Source organism: Asparagus officinalis, chromosome 6, assembly GCF_001876935.1.
Source record: "Asparagus officinalis chromosome 6, Aspof.V1, whole genome shotgun sequence".
Classification (NCBI taxonomy): Eukaryota; Viridiplantae; Streptophyta; class Magnoliopsida; order Asparagales; family Asparagaceae; genus Asparagus; species Asparagus officinalis.
Genome location: NC_033799.1, coordinates 38,813,086 through 38,833,085, shown reverse-complemented (window position 1 = coordinate 38,833,085; position 20,000 = coordinate 38,813,086). Strand labels below are relative to the sequence as shown.

The 20,000-nt window shown below is 33.8% G+C and overlaps 1 long non-coding RNA gene across 2 annotated transcripts; it reads right to left on the bottom strand.

The window, feature by feature from the left end:
* Positions 875-19,648, bottom strand: LOC109844896. 2 transcript variants are annotated; one of them, XR_002248158.1, is made up of 3 exons: positions 19,559-19,648; positions 8,392-8,438; positions 875-1,332 (listed from the first exon to the last, which is right to left on the bottom strand). It is a non-coding gene; the product is annotated as an uncharacterized LOC109844896 (long non-coding RNA). The 2 variants fall into 2 exon arrangements; XR_002248159.1 differs by having other exon boundaries at positions 8,392-8,433; positions 19,559-19,646.

Here is a 20,000-nt window from a genome sequence, read left to right as displayed (position 1 = left end):
TGAAAATTAAAAAAACTTCTGTTAGTAAAATGTTTTTAAGGGAAAAACAAATTGAAGACTTGATTGGAGCTTGGGAAATTTTGTAGATTTTCGATTATACTCGAAAAATGAAATTTTATTCCATCATGTTAATTGTAATGTTAAACTTTGAATGACAGATTTGGATAGAGTTAAAAGTTTCAGTTGAGATGAAGAGTGTAACGTATTCGCGTGAACTCCACTCAAAACCCCTCAACGTACATATATAAGACCTGTCTCAAAAATTAAAACAATGCTCTAGAAAGGAACCTGGTTAGTGGGTTGAAGCTTAGTAATGAAACCATTTTTTTGGAGGAGCAAAGTTCATTTGAACAGAGGAACATTTCCAAATCGGTGACCGAAATAATTTGATAAAAAGGCTTTCACTTGCGAATTTTGACTTTTTAGTGTTAGAATATAAAATTATAACTTTCAACTCTTACTATAACTACACATTTTGGGATTTTAAAATTATAACAGAACAGTCAAAATTTAAATATCCAAATGATCACAAATTTAAAGCGGGTTAAAAAATTGATACGGATGTAAGTCTAGATTTCAGTGTATAAAAAGGGGGAACCTTTGTTTTATTTGAAGTGTGCCTCGTCAGCATCCTGCAACCCGGTCGTCCCCTAAATGCATACTCGACGAAGTCATTTTACTTCACTTTGAGCTGCTCAGACTCCATGTGAACTGTAATTTTTTGAGAAGTACTAAATAAACCTTCAATCTTTTGCTGCAAGGGATAAATTGTTTGTCCTTCGTCGCAATTTAAATTTGCTTAAGAACCACAGAATACCTTGATAAACTATCCACATGGTAACATGAGAAAAGATATCGATCAGCACCAAGCAACTCCTAAAAGGTTATTCCACTTAAATACTCCAAAATTTACACCATTTTTTAACTTATGACACTCTAAATTTTGCCCATAAAAAAAATACAAATGTTCAAAAAAAAAAAAAACTTAACCTCCTGTCATCATTTCAGGGTAACAAAGTAAACTTTGGAATATCTTTTGGGCAAAAAAGAAGTTTGGGCATCAAAGTTAAAATCAAAGTGAAAAATGGCGCCTACATTGCTGTATTTAAGTGCACGTACCCATTCCTAAATCACATCTAATCACACTACTTTGAAAAAATGTTGCACAGCTGAAAATAAAAACTTTGATCATACAATAAATACAGTTTTCTGATCTTGCTCTTTACTTTTATCCTTATCCGCATTTTTATTCTTTTGATCTGTCTTGTGCTCTGGTTGTTGATGTTTGGTGTAGTTGCCTCTGCCACAATGCATTGATTGGCGTTAGCTTACCTGCAAAAGAAGATTATCATTATGCATTTCTAGTTAGCAGCTACTCGATGAAAGAAAAACAGAAAGTTCGAGAATATTTCTCTCATTGTTTTCTATATAGCATTCTGAAAAATTATGTAAAATATAATTCTTACTAAATCAACATTGTTGCTACACAAACATGAATCAACAGGAAACTTACAGGACAAAAGAATATGCAGAAGTGAGAGGTACTACAAACTCTATTATTGCACAGTACAGGGAAGAACTTGTTTTATAATAAGAGTAAGATTAACCCGATAAGTGAAGGGGGAAAAAGTGTGAGAAAGAAGTAGAAAAAGAGGCAGAAATGAATAGCTTCAGGTAAATAGGCTACATGTTTAATCAACTGTTTGCATATCCCTACTGCTCAGTTTCTAAATCCACCAAAAACAAGTGACATCTAGAGCATACACAATAACTAAAGATAGATGATTGGGAGTTTAGTAATTGAGTGGAAGGGAATGAAAGGGGCAGGGAAAGAAAGGAATGAGAAAATATAGTATCATGTCTGAGAGTTTAGTAAAGGGAAGAAAGAGGAGGAATCATTTCTTAGTCGTTGGATTCATATCATGATGGTCCAAATTTTTTTCCCCTCCATTACACCCTAATCTGGAGGGAAAAATTTTTCCCTCCATTACACCCCAATTTGGAGGAAAACCACATCATATAGAACGGAGGATGATCTAGGGCAACTTGTCTCCTTCCTTTGCCTTCAAACAAACTGAACATTTTCAGCTGCCCCCCTCCCCTCCCCTCCCTCCTCCTCGTCCTTCATTCCCATCCAAAGACAAAATAACAATTGCAACTGCACAATACCAGATAAGTAATTTTTGGGGAGGTTAGTCAACTAAACTAAAAAATAGAACTGGTATAATTTGTAGGACAATTTTATAGCGTTAGTCATATGGAACTAAAATTAGGATAAATTTTTGCGATGTTATTCAATTAGAGCTCTTCTAGAACTTGTATTGAGATAATTTTTAAAATTATCCCACTAATTACTCTACATCTATACAAAAACATTTGTCCTCTCAAAAATTATTCCACTATTTTTTGTAGAACCAAATTGTTCCTCAAATTATCTCACTTCTATTTCTCCTCATTTATTTTTTTTTTGACGTTATCTTCGTAGTACATATCAATCTTCATGTTGATTTGATGAAACTGCAAAATAGAAGCGGTACTCATTTGAAACATGGGTATAAATTTTAATATTTTTATGAAAGAAGATTTTAGTGTTGAGAGTGATATAGATATCGCTCTTACATAAATAGATGTTTTCTTGAAGAGAAACTTTTGAGTTGGAATTTTCACTCTGCTATCTAATTGCTTGTGAACCCACTTGTGGCTAGATCACTACAAGTGCCACACAATATTGTTGATAAAAGTGAACATTCGATGAAAAATGACCAACTACAAATAACAGACACATTGGATAGTTATTGGAGCTTGAAGGGATATATGTATCACAAGCCATGTTAGATGATGAACATATATCTATTAAGCGATATAGGTTTTACTATTTGTATGACTAAACATTATTTTCACCGATCAAGAGTGATATTGTGATATTTTATATTTCAAGATAATTGTGAGACTAATTCATTTCATGCTATTATCGATTCATAGTCCACATTAATAAATAATAAATCATTGCAATTTGTCTATTATTATGATGTTGTTATAGTCCAAGTAATAGCTGAACTTTGGAAGATTTATTAACATTATATCAAATTATTATTAACTATTAACAATAAGTTTAAGAAATATGTAACTTATAGGATCACATATCATGGACATAGATGAACATTCTTTTTATAGTTGTAAATTATCCCATACGATTATACCAAATATCCTACTTTCACAAAATTACCGTCATTATTCCAATAAAATTATCCTACTTTCAAAAGGTTTATTCCATCTCAGTAATTATCCTAGTTCCACCTTAAAACTTTCGATGGACTAACTCTCTTTAAAGAAGTTCACTCCTTGAAAATAAAAATAAAAATGGGGAAAACTATAGAAAATCCTTGGAAAGTTCGTAGAAGTGATATGGTTTGTAGAAGTGACTAAAAATCCCTGTGAAGTTAAAACTAGCGTTTCCACTCCCTAATTTGACTTTCCATAAAAACGGTTACATGTCAGTCCTATGACTTATTTGAAGACCCTTAACTCTTGAGAGAAGAAAAAAGAATGTGTACTCTCTTCGAGGGAATCTTTCTCATCAAAACAGTCAGACGATCTTTATATGACCTTGTTTATGGGGGCGAAGGGGTTCATTATAGAAATTCAAAAGGATGGGGTGAAAGTGTTGGTTTTATAACTTCAAGGGGGTTTTAGAACTGAGATAATTTTGAAAATTATCCCACTAATTATTCTAGATCTATACAAAAACATGAGTCTTTCTCCCTAAAATTATCCCACCATTTTTTGTAGAATTAAAATGATCCTCAAATTATCTCACATCTATCTCTCCTTTTTTTTCCTTTTTTCTTTTTTTTATGTTTTCTTCATTGTACACATCAACCTTCATGTTGATTTGTATCAACATGAAACTGCAAAACAGATGCGGTACTCATTTAGAACATTGTGTATAAATTTTAATATTTTTATGAAAGAAGATTTTAGTTATATATATATATATATATATATATATATAGAGAGAGAGAGAGAGAGAGGAAAAGGAGAACCTTGGATCCCGTTGCTTAAAACAAACTTGTAGTGATCGTGGCCTAATCTGGGCCCCTCATCACAAGCCTCGAAGATAGAGCCTCAACCACTACCTTACATCAAGTCCAATGAGATGTAGGGACAATTAGCCTACATCCACTACCAGGTTGCTTAGAGGCAACTTGGTACAAGTTCTCCATTTTCTTCATTAATATATATATATATATATATATAGTATATATATATATATATATATATATAAAGTATATAACTCTTACATACACAAAGGATGTATGATTGAAGAGAAAAGTTTGAATTATAATTTTTACTTTGCTATCTAATTGCTTGTGCGTCCAGTCATGGCTAGATCACTACAAGTGCTTACAATATTGTTGATAAAAGTGAAAATTCGATGAAAAATTATTAACTACAAATAATAGACACATTGGACCTCACAGGAGTGTGAAGGGACATATGTATCATAAGCCACGTTAGATGATGAACATATATCTATTAAGCGATATAGATTTTGCACTTTTGCTATTTGTATGACCAATGTTGAAAATAACGATAACGCATAGCGTAACGCTTACCTCCGATTAACATAAAACGCAAAATAGCATAACTCTTAACGTAGGTTAAATAATTTACTATTATTTAAATAATTTATAGATATATAATATTAAAAAAAATATGAATAATCATCGCAATTCTCAAAACATATCATCGTAAAAATACTATCACAAATCAATATATCATCACAAATTCACAACAAAATCAACTATGTTTGCCTTAACAATCAATCCAAAAGCATAAAATACTTCAAGTTCGAAACCAAATCATAGACATTTTAACAAAACAAGCATTTCTAAGTCATAAGTTTTAATAAATCCTACAAAACGAGTCATCCTCCACTAAATCAATCCCTCATACTATTAAAATACTAAGTCGTCGTCCTCCAGAATGATGTTTGCATCCTCGAGGAAATACTAAGTTGTCGTCCTCCAGAATGATGTTTGCATCCTCGAGGTGGAAACGAGGGGTGGGAGACGACGACGAGGTGGAAAGGAGAGGCGAGAAACTACGACGAGGGCAGCAATGACTGGCGGGAGACGACGACGAGTGAAAGGACGCGCGGAGACGACGACGAGGGTTAGCAGGATGTCGACAGGCGACACAACGAGGTAGCAGGATCGACGGGAGACGACGACGAGGGCAGCAGGTCCAAATAAGAAGAAGTTTTGATCTGGAGGTGACGGCAGCAGGACCAGGATCTTTAGGGTTTTGATGAATTTAACTTATGAAAAGTGGGAGACTCGATCACAACTATTGAATCATTTAAAAAGCAATTCCAGCCATTGAACAAAATAACCTAAGCCACAAAACGCCACGACGCCACGTTACATAGCGTGCGCTATGGCTAAAATAGCGCACGTTATTTTGTTCGTGTGCTATTTTCCACCGCTATGCGACGTTAGGTTAACGTTACGTTACGTATTTTGCGCTACGAAATGCGCTATTTTCTACGCTATGTATGACTAAATATTATCTGCACCGATCAAGAGTGAAATTGTAATATTTTCTATTTTAAAATAATTGTGAGACTAATTCGTTTCATGCTTCTTGATTTATAGTCCACATTAATAAATAAATAAATCATTACAATTGTATCTATTATTTGATGTTGTTATAGTCCAAGAAATAGCTACTCTTTTGGAATATTTATTGACATTATATCAAATTATTATTAACTATTAATAATAACCTTAAGAAATATGTAAATTATGGGATCACAAATCATGAAAATACATGAATATTCTTTTTTATTATTCCAAATTATCCCATATCATTTTACCAAATATCCCACTTTCACAAAATTACCCTTATTATTCCAATAAATTATCCTACTTTTAAAAAATCATTTCATCTTAGTAATTATCCTAGTTCTAGTAGAAAAGATCTGATGGACTAACCCCCTTTAAAGGAGTTCACCCCTTGAGGATAAAAATAAAAATGGGTAAAATTACTGAAAATCCGTGAAAAGTTTGTAGAAGTGATATGATTTGTAGAAGGGACTGAAAATCCCTGTGAAGTTAAAACTGATGCTTCCACTCCCTGATTTAGCTTTCCATTAAAAACGGTCACATGTTAGTCATGTGACTTGTAGACAAAAGTGCTCCTAACCCGTGAGAGAAGAAAGAAGAATGTTTATTCTCTTCAAGGGTATCATTATCATCAAAATGGTTGGATGATCTTCATATGACCTTGTTCGAGGGAATGAATATGTTGGTTTTAGAAATTCGAAAGGATGGTGTGAAAGTTGGCTTTAGAACTTGAAAGGGATTTTTCCCGTCATCTCTACAATGCTTAGGGAGATGGTTTTTAATTTTACCTAAAAAATGATGGGAAAAAATAGTATAACTAGAGAAGTTGTTCTTTAAATTTAGTTTATCAGGTTCCCCTGCTTGAATATTGAAAAAACTAGTTATCCCAAAAACCATATGCTCACACGAGGGCTTCCAAATTATCATTTGAAAAATTGGTGGAAATATGTACAAGCGGAATTAGAAACAGACACAAGAATACTATTTTGAGATCTCCGTATGGCATATGCAAATAACAGGATCATATAATTTATGCATCAGCTAGTTCCACAGTATTATGCTGATAGTTTGATGTGTACAACTACGGTTGGAAAAATTCAAGTTTTTAAATAAGCAAGTGCATGGACTATCAGTATAGGTTTCACATGTCTGAGTTTTAAAAGACAACCATCAAAGCATGAGTAGATGGATAAACTCCTAGATCCAATCAGTGGGAAGTGGGAATAGGTAGCCTAACAGCCAAGCACACTTAGACATCAGATACTTAGCAAATCGGGAAAATTAAGGCAACATCCGCACAATCTAGATTCTGAACACGAGCAAGAAAATGAAGATACATTTGCCCTTCTTGTGGCTGGTACTCGTCAACTTTAAACTGCTTACAAGACCAAATTATAATGCCACATTATCATTTCTCCAGGTGTAAGGAAATGGCAACTTATTGAGAAATATTATGATAGGTTGAACTATTAGGCTTGAAGGAAAGCATTATTGTTCCTGTCAGATGAGAACAGAAACACATAATTAAGAATTGCCAAGCACGTGCAACCATTTGGGTACATGCAAGAATGAGATGTACATTGATAGACCGACTAAATAAGGGCACTCAGGTTTGAGTGAAAGTTCCATATTGGACTTAACGAAGTGTAAGAATGTGTGAAGTATGGATTACCTAAAGGAGAGGAGGGAGGAGAATTTCTTGACTATGGAAAAGAAGAAGGGTTCTGAAGGTGAAGGAGTGTAATAGAAGGTGCAGATTGGGGTTCTCTAATGGGAGGTAGAATCGAAGTGCTGGTTGGCCCCTGTAATCGGTACTCTGAACTCAGTTTTTGATTCCTCACAGGTGGCATATATCAAGTACATGAAGTATGTAGCTATTATGTGATTTTTATGTTGCCTTCTGTTACCTTCATACCTCAACTATATGGACTTATGGTCAACTTTATTTGTTTGCTTGAGAGAAGCACGTTCATTTGTCAATCTCATCCTCAATGTCACATGTTATATTATATATGCAAAAAGGTAAGTTGTCCTGAGAGAGGAATCTATAGGTCAAACTTTCTTTCGTGTACTAGTTCTATTAAATAACCTATGATCCACTTCTAGTTGGTAAACTGATCACAGACACTGTACCCGTCAACTTCGAATCCCTTTCTGTCTAATCAGGATAGTTTATCTAATAAGTTCTTCCTGATTATAGCATCAGAATACACTTATTGCTCACATCAGCGAAAGCAGCAACAGAAACTACTAGGCTTCTAAAGCAGTTTAGATAAGGAGTTCAGTATAAAGAACTCATCCATGCAAGTGACTGAACAGAGCAGAATCAAAAGATTGACATACTATGCCAAACAAGAGATTACCTAGCAAGTCGCGTACAACCATGGATATAACAGACACATACATCTTCACCTCAGAAGATTGGAGAAAATAGTAGGATAAGTACAAGACCCTTTAAAGTTCAACTGCTTATGAGGAAACACCCTACAATTATTTTTTATTATAGAACCCCTATCACTAATTATACTGTTAAGTTCTCTTTAAAATAGTACATGCAAGTAACATGCATATTTATTCCCTCAACTAACATTCCATAACCGTCTTTTTGTTCCTAAAAGAATATTCACTCCTCTTATTTGAATATACAAAAATCTAGTGTGGAGCAGGTAACTCAGTCACAGGTTCTTCATTGTGTTTTCCAGTTTCAGTAATCACATAAATCAAAATATTAACCTTTGAATACTTGAGGATCTTAAAGACGTACCATGTAGAGCTTCTACATACCCTCGGGGAAGTTGCTGTCTGCCTGTACTGCAATTATGTCTTTGTCAGTATCAGTTTGTGATAAACTTATATATAAATTCCTATTTCTTGCAGCAGTAATGTTGATTACATAGTTTGTTTTCCATTTGTGAGACCTTGAAAATGACTGAATTATTTTCTTACATGAAGGATGATAATATATCTTCTCTTTAACTTTGTTGGATATTTTCTTCCTGTCTAGTCCATACTCACTATTCAGGCTGATGATCATTATGCTTAGAACCAATTGTATTTGGTATTAGCTTCATTTGAACTATAGTTGACTACCATGATGAAACTGAATCTGGTGGGTAAACAATTTCACTATGTTAAGAATTTATCAGAATCAATCGATTTCATTAATCAAGCAAAAGACATATAAACAAAGAAACTGTATCCAGTCTTTGACACATGGTTTGTGCTTCCAGAGATCTCTAACAGCGTCTTGGATTGATGTGAAGGAAGGCAAAAATTTGACAATAGTTTGAGGACGAAGAAGAGGGTTATGAAACAGCATTTGAGGGAAATAAGTATGCTCGTGACCTGCACATGCTCTTTTAAAGCCAATTAATGATAAAACTAACGGTCGGGTGTCGTGTAATAAAACATATACAAGTTGCCTAATAATTGGTCGGACTTTTTAAGGGGTTTTATAATAAATACCCAAAAGAACATAATGATTCTCGAGGGGCACAAATTAACTAGAAATAGTCAGTTGAGATGTAATAATAACATGTCTCAGTTCTTTGCTTGCAAGCAGCCAAGTATTGACCATTTGGTGTGCTGCCATAAGTATTGTGCCAGCATCGAAAATCATTATTTGGAAAAGGAAATATTAATTGAAAAATATTATATGATGTGACAAATGTCTAATATGAAATATTATTAGAGGAAGGGAATCAAGGAACTTGATTATTGGTGCTTAGAATTCGCACAGAATTCAATTTGGAAAAGAATTCTTTGGAATGAGTATCATTTTCCTAAAGGGAAAAACTCTAAGATCATATCTTACTTTTTAGTCAGAATAATATAACATAAAAATAGAATTAACGATTATAAGTAGCAGCTATCGTTATCAAATTATAGTTTATGCAGTTGGACATCACAGTAAAGGATGATATTCCTGATTATCGTGCTTGCATGCATTTTACACCAAAACAACCCCATGAATGAAGCACAAAGCTTCTCATATTACTATATCCCAGATGCTTCAAGCTAGGAGGACCCATTTGCCTCTTCCATAGCCATATTATGCAGTCAAATTTCTTGCATAATTATAATTTATAATTTACTAACAAATAAAAGACCTAGGACAAAAGAGCATCAACTGGTTAAGGTGCACCTTAAAACACAATTGAACTCCTCAAACTTGCAGTTCACCTAGTCTCAAACAGCTTCACTCAACAACCAAGACAAACTACTGAATGGACTGTCAATGACCAAAATACAGCTAAATATAACCCAGATCCAGCCTTCAAATCCAACATGCTCAATGTGATAAAATGTGTGTGATATATAGAGTTACCTGGAAATTGAATTTTATACACATATATACTGATGTACATAAAAAATTGAGAGGTTGTGAGGCATATAAGGTTTCTTTCAATGGCCAATTTAAATCTCTAGTGTTCCCACTTGCACCAACATGTCACCAAAAACTCCATGGCCTTAAAGCATACTTGTGCAACAATAATGAGGTTAAAATTGTCTACTCATTCATCTAGTAGTTCCACCACTTACTCCATTTAGTAATTTCAGGCAATATCCATGTAGGGAATATTGGGAATGAGCTGACTGCCTATTTTGTAAAATAGGCTGTCACTGTGTTGAATATGTATTTTTTAACAGCTAGCAAAGCTATAAATTTGTATGCTTTTTTGCATTAACCCCTTTCTGAGCGAAACTCAAAAAACCGATGAACCTCAAATAAAAAAAACACAATGATTTCTAAGCATAGATAACTTTCTACAATCTTATCATTTCATCTTTTCCCTTCTTTCCTTGTTTCTTGTCTTTTGACCTTATCTACCTTCATTTCATCAAGGAACCCCACATCAATTTCTCTCCTTTCTTCACTTGCTAAGTAGCCCAACAACATTAGCAATTTCTTCCCTGCTCCATTAAAGTCCAGGACTCCAGCCTTTGGTTCTCCTCAAGAAGCTTCTCATATGATATTTTCACATGAACTACGCTCAATAGATCATATTCCGATTTTATTTTAACATAGAAGGACCATATAAGTAAGATAGCATGGTAAAATCTCTATTTCTGGAGAAAGTTGAACCAATAAAATCTGATAAATCCTTTCATACAACCCACATAACTGTACCATCAATAATAGTTCATTAGCATTTCACATGCTATTACAAAAAAAAAAAAAAACAATTTTTTCTGCAAACAACTTCAATACAGGAAATGTCAGTATGTCCTGAGATTTCTTAGCCTGTTAAAATTTAAAAGTAATAGTTAATCGAGCTCCCGCTAAAAATTTCTTAAATGGCTACCTTATACCACAAGGCCTTTACTACCTTAACTCAAGCTCTTGCTGAATCTATTATCTAGATGATTATGTTTGCCTTCATCTTCCTACACATTTTGGCCTAAGCCAAGCTCATGCTAGATATTGGTCTCATTTTTAGTGTTCCTAGGGTGTATATATGAGGTAAAGAGGTAAGAGAAAACGTATGGTGAGAAGAAAAAGAAAGAAAGAAGGGAGATGGGAAAAGAAACTTGCAGGAGAAGAGAGAACGTGGAACAAAGAAAGCGAAGAAAGAGATAATAATGGTTAGCAAGCATTTTGTTACTTTGTATTTGGTCTTCATCGGGTTTTTTGTTTATCATTCATTGCCTTTTAGGTTGCTCAAAAAAACAAAGAGGGGTGATATGCAAAAAGAAGACACATTACTTAGTTGGCTGCCAAACATATGCCACATCAGCAAAACCTATTTTACAAAATAGGTTGTCAGCCTATACCCATCATTCCCTATATACATATACAAATATGTGCATATTATGTACTAGGTTACTTGAACACGGAATTTTGGGTGTCATGTTTCGTGTCCGCACGTGTCGAACATGGATTCTCCACGAACACGCCATGAACACGTGTGGTTTAAAGCAAAATCTGAATTCCCCATTATTTATACCCTAAACTAGTTTCCTTGGTAATATTGGGTTCAAAACCAATTGGTTTTCTAAACCCAAAAACTGACACTCATTACATAAATATTTAAAAAATACCCATTATATTATCCCAGGTGATCAGAACCAAACTTTTGTTGTTAAATCTTATTCTTAGTTTTATTTAACTTGATTCTTAATTGTTATAGATAATAGAAAGAAATAAACAAATGTTACATGTATTTTAATTCAATATTTGATCTAATGTAAATTTTATACACACACACATATATATAGTCATACCCCAGTATCCTACATTTTAAAAAAATTTCATGTTTGTGTTGAATTCCGAGAATAGAAATATTTCTTCGCTATTTTAATGAAATATTAAACTCAAATACACATTTTCGAACATTTTGCAGGAAGAAGATGACTCATCAAGCTTTAATTTCACAAGCTAAAAGAAAATCTCTTTGCTCAACTCCACCATCTCCCTTAAAAAGGTCAAAATATTTTTATGACCCGGGACTACAATGTCCTGACTATATAATTTTTAATAATCTGTGGAATAGTATTTGTGCTCAAGAGAAAAGGCAAATAAGGGTTTATATGACTCATCTACTCCATCTCTTAAAAGAAAAGGATGAGCAATTTATTAAACAGAATAATTAGTTGAAAAAAAGATTTATAAACCTTTTATATAAGATTAATTCTCTATCCTTATTCCAACAATATCGCATTAACATCTCATGAGATGTTTCAAATCCTTGGAATACCAGAATATATCCAGCAAAATATTTACAGAGAACGTCTTAACAGAGAGTAATTATGGTCCACTAAATATTTTGCCTCAAGATATTCAAAATATTATAAAGGTAAAAGTTAAAGATGACAATATCATTTCTCTTCTAAACAATCACAAGGAATTTACACTTCCTACAACATATATCTCTCCTAGATTCGTGATAAATCTTCATGACATTCCTCTTTATATCCCACATATAGACACAAGACTTGTCTGTGAATTAAGAATTTCAAGTGAACCCTCATTCTTGTACAATCCAATGCGGTTTAAAGGCCTGCCAGCCATTATCAAGACATACATCTTCTTATCTCCAGTAAGTTTGGTACATCTTCAATTTAATATTACAGCTACCTTACATGAAAGAAGCAGTTTTGAATATTTTTCGAGCTTACAAATTTGAAAATTTTCTACAATCACCGGACTCCATACTCATAAATGGTTTCATGAAGAAAGCTATGATTTAGGGTTGGATCGCTTTCAAAACACCATCTGGTTCTATAAAAAACTTAAGTATTTACTTGAAGATTATTCCTATTATATGACCGATGGACTTCAAATTATCTGTACTAACATTAATATGGGCAAAACTTCTCACACCAGAGCAGCCAAAACAGTCATTGATCAATGGATGACTAATCCACCGATTAGCCCAGAAATAAGAGTATCAAAGCCAAGTTAGCCAGTGGTGGAGTCGACCTGCGGTAAAGAAACCCGTTAGCTAAGAGGATTTTGCAAACTTTTTGAAGTTACTACTATTTGCTTAATATTTAGCTTGTTTACTTTGCCTTTTTTTTAAGTCTTTATTTCCTTAACTAGAGGTCGCAGTTTACACGGTTTTCGCCCGTTAGCTAAGTGTGCGCCTAGGTCTTTTCCGTCCGTGTTTATCCATTGCTGTTGACAGGTTAAGTTTTAGAGTCTTTCTTAAGATGCCCAAGTTTCTAAGCTATCCTCCCCCAGATATGAAAATTCCCTATGTAAGAACTGTAAACTATAAAAAATTTCATCTTTCTAATAACAAAGGAAAAACTAAAGAGATTAAATACAATCCTAATCCTAAGTTAACAAGTATAAATGTTACTAAAAATTTCAATAATGAACCATCCTTTGAGATCGATAAAGAATTCCTAAGGTCTTCGGTCACATGTATATCAAAAAGAAAAGGAAAAACAGTAAAAACGAAAGTAAACTAAGTAGCAAGGTTTTAAATGTCGGCCGACATATCCGACATGTCAGCCGACATATCGGTTTGAGGGCTTGACCGACACGACATGGACGTTTTCAACTCGTATGTCGATTTTCAGAGCCAAATCAGAAATATCAGAGTCATATCGGGCATATCGGTCTATTTTTTAGCTTTGAAAAATTGGCCGATATGATACTTTTTTAAGATATGTTTTTCGTTATCGGGCTTAGGTTTAGTGATAAATACCCAAACCCGTTTGACCCGTTCTCATATTTAAGAGTTTCTTATGAACACGATGGAAAGAATTTATGAAGCCAAATCCATATATTATTTACTTTTTTATATATTTAGTTTATAGAATTTCTAAAGTATGCTTATATTGAATTTATGAATGTTTAGATTATATTTAGGACATAATATTATACATATGCGTACTACCCGATATGACAATTCGATATTTAGTCAATGTCCCCCGATATATCCCCGATTTTCGCTATCCGACATGGATTTCAGCCATCCGACATGAACCCGACATCCGACATTTAAAACCTTGCTAAGTAGTAGTATTAATAAGAGGCACACTTACATACTTGACGAAAAGTAAACTTAAAAACTTACAAACTAGGAGCTGGATAATGAACTGCACTCCTCTGGAGTAGTGATACTAGTACACTCTTTATCTTACAAACACTCAAAAGAAAACTTAAAAGCAAACCTTACTCAAACTTTAAAAACAAGAGAAAACAAGAGGAATTCTAAAGAGGATCTCACACTTCACTCTCCAAAAAGTCTCCCCTCACTTCATGAGCTTCTCCCCCCTTTTATATAGGTTTAGAGATACTATTCTAAGATGCCTTCCATAATTTGTGGGTCTCACTCGAGCAATTTTGTCAAAACCTACAAGAAGTTAGGTTGTAGAATAGCCTTTTAACAAAAAGTTTCTTCATGCTTAAGTATCTAAAAAGGGAAATCCAAAGTAGCATATTATGTGTAGTTATCTCTGCTGTCATTTTTTCTGCAGTTGCTGCTTTTAGCTGTGAATAAAATTTACATAAGAGTTAATTGTTTTAAATTAGAAAAAGATATTGATAAGAGTTGATCGACTTGGTGTTTAAGTCGTTGAGATAAATCATATGCGGGATTTCCCATAAGTTAATGGCATATCACATATAGTCTCATGTATGTGTTATTTCTTCTGCCAGATCACTATCGATTGATATATCATTCGAAGAGTGGAGTTCTTCTTGACTAAAGTCATTCTCTTGGTATTGTTTTGCTACTATGAAAACATCATAAGCTTCTCTTGCTTCTGGGCCAATCGGTAGATTAGTCATCCATTGATCAATGACTATTTTGGCTGCTCTGGTGTGAGAAGTTTCGCTCATATTAATGTTATTGTAGATAATTTGAAGTCCATCGGTCATATAATAAGAATAATATTCAAGTAAATACTCAAGTTTTTTATAGAATCAGTTGGTGCTTTGAAAGCAATCCAACCCTAAATCATTATTTTCTTCATGAAACCATTTATGAGTATGGAGTCCGGTGATTGTAGAAATTTTCCAACTTTGTAAGATTAAAAAATATTCAAAATTGCTTCTTTCATATAAGGTAGCTGTAATATTACATTGAAGATGTGTCAAACTTACTAGAGATAGAAAGATGGTTATCTTGATAATGCCTTGCAGACCTTTAAATCGCATTGGATTGTAGAAGAATTGAGGTTCTCTTGAAATTCTTAATTCACAGACAAGTCACGCGTCTATATGTAGGACATAAAGAGGAATGTCATGAATATTTATCACGAATCTGGAAGAGTTACATATTGTAAGAAGTGTAAATTCAATGTAATTGTTTAGAAGAAAAATGATATTGTCATCTTCAACTTTTGCCTTAATAATATTTTGAATATCTTGAGGAAAAATATTTAGTTTGGACCATAATTGCTCTGTTAAGACGTTCTCTGTAAATATTTTGCTGGATATATTCTGATATTCCAAGGATTTGAAACATCTCATGAGATGTTAATGCGACTTTGTTGAAATAAGGATAGAGATAATTAATCTCATATGAAAGATCTATAAATCTTTCTTTTAGCTGATTATTCTGTTTAATAAATTGTTCATCATTTTCTTTTAAGAGATGGACTAGATGAGTCAAATGAACTCTAATTTGCTTTTTCTCTTGAGCGCAGATACTATTCCAGAACATTGTAGTCCTGGGTCATAAAATTATTTTGACCTTTTTAAGGGACATGCTGGAGTTGAGCAAATAGATTTTCCTTTAACTTGTGAGATTAAAGCTTGATGAGTCATCTTCTTCCTGCAAAATGTTCAAAAATATGTATTTGAGTTTAATATTTTATTAAAATAGCGAAGAAATATTTCTAGTTGTTTCCAATGTTCTTCAAAATTATTTGAAAAAAGAATTATTATTGTGGGCAGTAAGATGAGAAATTCTCGACATTCATGAAGATATTGTTTTAAGAACTTTAGATATTCTTATTGAAAGTAATAAGTATAGCTTGACGGCCTTCGTCTCCAAGTATAGAAAGAGAAAGGGAGGATGAGAACAGTTTTCCTTTGATTTTCTTCTAAGATTTGCATTTGCCAGAAACCCATTTTTATGTAAATTTTTGTGAATATCTTTCCATGTATAATATTATCAATTTGATATTCTGCCACTTGATAATTAACCCAAACCAAATTATTTGATCTCTTATAATCAATAATTTGACTAGCGACTTCATGTTCAGAATAATTGTCAGAGTCTAAACAACATGTATTATAGCCAGTTTTTATTAGATTATCTTTGATAAGTCATTCAATTTCTTCTTTGCAAAAGGTCAGAAGAGTTTCGTTCATTCTGTCAAAATGTCTATTGTCAAAAGAAATACAAGAGAACTCTTTGATGTATGAAAGACGAATATGCCTTTTATTATTAAGAATTTTCATGTTGAAAGAGTCTAGACAAACTTTATCCCTATTTTTTGTATTAGAAAGAATGTTTATAAATTTTTCTTTAAAATGTAAGGCAAAGAAAAGAGATTAACTAATGTCTTCTAGTTCTTTATTAAACTAAAAAGAGACATTGGGGTCACTGGCCTTTGTATGGATACCATGAGTATCTATAATAAAAGGCTTAAGATTATTGATAAAAAGGGTTCCCAAAATAATACTTTGTTTGAGGTCTTTGAATAGAAGTTTTAATGTTTAGACCTCCATTGCAAATATAAGCATTGGTAAGTTTATATAGGGCTTTGAGAGCCTGAACATTAGCAGCGCTAACCAGATGAGATGTTTTCTTATAAAATCTCAAGGAACAAGATCGTCTCTAATGCAATTTACATCTGCTCCAGTATTGATTAAAGCTATGTGTTGGACAGAGTATTCGTCCATAATGTTAAGCATGATATTACATCTCCATTTTTTCTCAACATAATTTTTTATAGCATTTATAAATTCATTATCATTAGAAACTTGTTCATGTTCAAAGGTTTTTATTTCTTTGAAACCTTCAAATTCGTCCATGATTTTATTTTCTAAGTAAGTTTCTAAATTTTTTATTTTTTGTTTAAGTTCAAAAAGTTCTATTTTTATATTTCCTTGTTCTTTTTGAAGTCCTTCAATGTTTACTTTACTTTCAAACTTCTTTTCATTTTGAATTCTATTTACGATTTCAGAGAAAGTATAGTACTCGTTATCTTTCTTTTCTTCAATAGCTTTTACTAAATTTTTCCCTTTGTTTTTGGTCATTTCAAGATACTTAGTTAATTACGTTCTTTTTTCTCGGGTCGGAATTGAAGAAATTGAGGCACGTCGTTCGTCATTGATTTCAAGAGTAATTTTTCTAAACGAAGAAAAGTTAACTTCTACGTCACCATTAGGATGTTCAATTATTTTTTAAAAATTAAAATTTTCAGGGGATAAAGGTTCAACGACTTGACTTAATTTCCAAACTGAAGGCAGTTGAATTTCATTCCATTTTAAAGTCTTTGGAACTATTAAATTATTTTTAGCATGAGTAAGAAACAAAGTAGTTGCTCCTTCTCAGGGTTAACCTTTGCTAGAGGTGTTAGTGTATTCATGGCTTTATAGCAGATTCTTTAAGTTAAAGATATATTCTCAGAATTAAAATCCATATTAAATCCAGATGTTTGAAGATTTAAGGTTAAGACTTTTAGAATTCCAGGGTTTGATAAAGAAACTGAGAAGTTTGGAAAAACATTAAAGAATATAGGACCATTGCTTAAACTAGACTCAATTAGACCAATTAAAGAGTCTGAAAAAACAGAAATTCTTCCATCTCGTAAGCAAATAAGAACAGAGGTGTTAAAGTCACTTCTGGTAAGAGGTCTAATAGAAACTTGAACAAGGCCAAGATGAAGGAATTTAAGAGTAGGATCTTCAGTAATTCTTTGGATATCTTTATCGCTGAGTAATTATAATTTTTCTGTGTGAGAAGTTACAGTTTTTGTTTTTTCAATAGTCTTCACATGATATGTCATTTTTAGTTTAAAACTTTTTTACAATAAATATCATTAGTGCTAACTTTAGGCATTTTCCAATTCTGAATGCTTTGATCAATAATCTCATAATTTAGGGATTATGAGTTTTTAACCGACATGGTTTTTACACAGGGATTCTTTTTATCAGGAGAAAGATAGCTTAGAAACTTAGGCATCTTAAGAAAGACTTTAAAACTTAACCTGTCAACAGCAAGGGATAAACACGAACGAAAGAGCCCTAGACGCACTTAGCTAACGGGAGAAAACCGTGTAAACTGCGACCACTAGTTAAGGAAATAAAGACTTAAAAAGGAGGCAAAGTAAATAAGCTAGATATTAAGCAAATAGTAGTAACTCTAAAAAGTTCGCAAGATCCTCACAAGTCAACAACACCGGATAAACACAGAACAAAGTTATGTAAGTCGCAACTACAGCAAGTAAAGAGAGAACTAAGAAAAAGTACTAGAATATGCTAATCTCTAGATCATACTAGAAATGTCAAAGAATTAAAACTCAATGTAAGCAATGAAGCTTAAATAGTAAAATGCTTAAAATTAAAGTTTTTATAAACTAAGCATATAGTATTGTAGCAGCTTTTTACTACAGATGTCTACAATTATTTTATTGTAGAATAAGAAGTAGTATCAAGGAGTGAGCTGTTTCTTACAGTTCCGCCAAGCGGGGATATACACCAGGGAGCCAGGGGAGAGGTTTCCCTATCGCAAGCCGACTCCACCACCGACTAACTTAGCCCTAATACTAATCGTGATCAGGACTGTTTTAGCCTTGATACGACAGAGCTAGCTTGTGGGAATACTATGTAAACGAACTCCCACACCTCTGAATATACAATGCTAACTTCATATGTTACTCTTGCGACTTCCAATTTTAGTGTTATAGTCTCATATACGAAGTTTGACAAAAATGAACTCCTTCAAAACGTAAACTTGTCCTTAGTTTACTCAAAGTCCAAGCAAGTAAAACCTTGAAACCTTTCCAAACAACTGATGCAGTTTAAGTAGAGAAAAGCTTTTGTTGCTGTTTTTCATTTCATTACAACTAATAAATACAGTGGCAACTCTAGTAGCAAAAAGCTCTTGTTGCGGCCAACAAGTTATGTGGATCTGCACATAAGTCAACGCTGTAACCTTATTTTAATATGAAATTAGGGTTTAAGTTGCAACTCCAATTGCAACCAAACCCCAACAAAAGTCCTGATGCCACAAAACAAACATCTAAAACGGCAACTACAAACACCAAATGCAAAATTGTATAGCTGAATTATACAACTGCAACTACAAATGCACGTGACCGCGGTTCAAGCAACAGCTTCATGCAACAGACACTTGCACTGCAGTTATAGTTGCGGAAAACTGAACAAAGATGCTAGCATAGCCGTAACGCTCCTAGCCTCCTAGAAACAACGAAGATTTTTCCATAGAAAATTAAACTTATAAAGGACAATAATAGCAAGTACCCAACTTCTACTGTAACAAAAATATCACCAAACATACCTGGACCTGAACTCACAATCAAGGCATGGCCCTCGGGTCCGTCCCGTGCTGCCAGACATAAACCATCTCGTCCCACCCGGCACTTGCCATCAACCCCTCCACCAGCACACTCATATCCACCCCCACCACAAACTCCGTATGCTGATCGTACCTCCCCATCAACGCATCCTCCGCCCGGTAATCCCAGACGCAGACCGTCATATCATAGCTACACGAGACCAACACATTCTCCAAGTGCGGCGAGAACTTCACCTTCCTCACCGCATACCCGTGCCCCGCCAGCTGGGCCACGGGCGCCCTCGTGGCCCTCACGTCCCAGACCCTGATCAGCTTATCCACCGAGGCCGTAGCAAGGATGCACTCGTCATACTTGTTCCAGTCGCAGGACAAGATCTCGTGCTCGTGCGCGGGGATCACGATGTTCGACCCAGGGTCCCGCACG